This window comes from Zophobas morio, unplaced genomic scaffold (genome assembly GCF_036711695.1).
Source record: "Zophobas morio isolate AGI-343-1 ecotype UQ-CSIRO unplaced genomic scaffold, CSIRO_AGI_Zmor_V1 ptg000024l, whole genome shotgun sequence".
Classification (NCBI taxonomy): Eukaryota; Metazoa; Arthropoda; class Insecta; order Coleoptera; family Tenebrionidae; genus Zophobas; species Zophobas morio.
In genome coordinates, this window is record NW_026972129.1 from 15,611,561 (window position 1) to 15,614,163 (window position 2,603).

At 32.2% G+C, this 2,603-nt stretch overlaps 1 long non-coding RNA gene across 1 annotated transcript; it reads right to left on the minus strand.

Moving 5' to 3' along the window:
• Positions 1-1,078: 1,078 nt before the first annotated feature.
• Positions 1,079-1,305, minus strand: LOC135134995 (uncharacterized). Its single transcript, XR_010281420.1, has 2 exons — positions 1,241-1,305; positions 1,079-1,189 (listed from the first exon to the last, which is right to left on the minus strand). It is a non-coding gene; the product is annotated as an uncharacterized LOC135134995 (long non-coding RNA).
• Between the last annotated feature and the right edge of the window lie 1,298 nt (positions 1,306-2,603).

Below are 2,603 nucleotides of genomic sequence, written 5' to 3' on the forward strand. Positions count from 1 at the left end.
GGTCTAAAAACAAATTTCGTGCATTTTTTAGAGCATGGCAGAAATCGAAACTCAAAAATAGTGGAATATGTTCGAGAATGGGATGATTAATGGAATTTTTCAGTGATCCGTTTCCAAATTTTTTAAAGAGGGCGACATTTGTTGAAATATTGTCTGTAACAAATCTAATCACAATGTAGCCGCAGTTTGTCAGAAGTTGTAAAATGTTTTTTGTTAATAAATATAATTCCTGAGTTGTTAACGACGAGTGGAAAAAATATCCTGCTGGTATTGTATATCTAGTACTCAATCCCTGCACCACAAAACAAAGCATCTTGTTGGCTACTTTTGGCTTAGTTCCAACACGAGTAGAACTTGTTGTCTCTAGGCCATAAATTCGATCTTCTGCCCTACAGTAATGAATTTTTCTTTTATGGACATGTCGTCCATTATTAAGGAGCAGATTTCAACTGGCTTTTTTAATTGACCAATTTCTGCACACAATCGCTCTTGGATCAGCTTATTTTGACCATGATAGTGTCCAAGAAATCTGGATATAGTCGATTTTGAAGGCAGTTTTAGTAAGTTATTGTGGCAAAATCTGTAACCTTTAGGCGAACAAAATCTCCAGACAGTACACAGACGAAGAGACATTTCTGACCACCTAGGTATTTTTTTATAGTGATTTTTTATCAAGTCCAAAAGAAATATTGACTTTTCATCTGCGTTGTTTGCGTCTTCTATAATTTTGGTTATTTTTAAAGCATCCAAATTTTTTACTTTTTCTTCTAACTCTCTCATTTTTGATAAACATTCAGAATTCTTTCGTTTCATTCTACTCAATTGTTGCTTTAAAACTTTGTTGTGGTACCTGAGATCTTTAAGTTCTTGTTTATCCTTTGCACTTAAATCATCACATGTGGAAACATTAGTTTCCTTATTAGCATTTTGGAATGAGGAAACGGAAGTTGGATAAGTGTCTTCTAAAAAAGGATTTGTTGGTTGGGTACTAGAAATGTCAGGATCAGTAGGATTCTGGAATGATGACAAAGATTTATAGATTATGTGAGGTACGTAGATTTTTATGTACATACGAATATAAACGGAACCGCTTGTTTATTAAGACGAGTACTTTTTGCGCTTCTAACAATACATTCTGTTGCAAAATGTTTGGAACACACAACAGTATGATCGTTTATCTTGGTCAGATCTAAAATAATTCGAATAAAATATTTTTTGAGGAACTTGTTTTATGAAATACCACAAAATTTTGAAAGTGATTCAAACCATTTGTTTCTAAGATCTACTTCCGCAGGAATTCCAAAAAGTGGATTTTGTGTATTACAACAAATCATACACTTTCTTCCCATATTAAAAAGACCTAGTTTTATTAACAACGATAATAATTCATGCCCAAAATTATTTTGGATTTGAAAATTGTCAAAGAAAATTTCTGACAGTAGTGACAGTTTAGTTCAAGACATTGCCGTGGGTGGCGTATGCTTATGTACCCATGGATTACTACGCGGGAACAAATTTTTAAAAAATTGAAACGGCCGTATATACACGTTAGTGTATATTAATGAAGTCGGCCATGGTCATAGTGAACTTTTCTACCTGCGGTGGGTACCTGTACCTGTTTAGAACAGTGCCTAATAGATTCATTCGCATTCGTACTAGCGTGTTGACTAGTTCAGTTAAGTTTATGTTTCCGTGTGTTATTGTTTGTGAAAAAAAAATCAAAAACCACTCCCTTCTGAAGTGTGCATGTTACGCTACTGATTCGTTGTCAGATTCTGATGACTCACCATGTTGAACTTAAAATAATTAATCCATCTCTAAAAACACTTGTCCTTCAACACTAGGTGATAGCAATCTAACCACAGACGTTCAAGTGTTGATTTATGTTTATACATCGAAAGAATGTCCCGTAGAAATTAGTTCGATTTGAATGAGTTTGTCTTCTCAAAACAGAGGAATAAAATTATTACTTAAACCATAATCGAACAAAATGTTCTGAATATTATAATTCTTATTTGATACAATAACCTCTGTCAATGTTGAAAGATCGTTATGAATGTCAAATAACATACGTTGTGTGACAAGCGCGAATCATTTATAATGGAAAATGTTGAAAAACATTTAATAATAATATATTGGTTTATAAAAATTATAGCTAAATACAAATACTGTGGAAACAGCATTTTCTTATACACTTAATTTAGTTATAGTTTGAATTCTTATATTGCAAATAAACGTTACAAGACCTGTATTTTAACAATAAATAATTAAAAATGCCATTTTGTTTTATTAGACATACTCAAATTAAGTACATATTTGCGTATACATGTTTTGTATATTTGGCTGTATATTTTTAATAAATTATTTTGACGAAAAATGTGTGCATATTGTGCGCATATTTCTTAGATATTTTGATGCATACAATCCTAGCATTAGATATCATAATATACATACGTTGTAGGTGAATGTAGATGGAAACTACTACTACTTGGTTCTTTAAAAATTAAGAAAAATTGGAAATAGTAATTACATGATCATTAGTTAATCCTAAGCACGTTATACGAGCTGTCTACTTAGGAAGTGGAACAATGGTGGATGCGCCG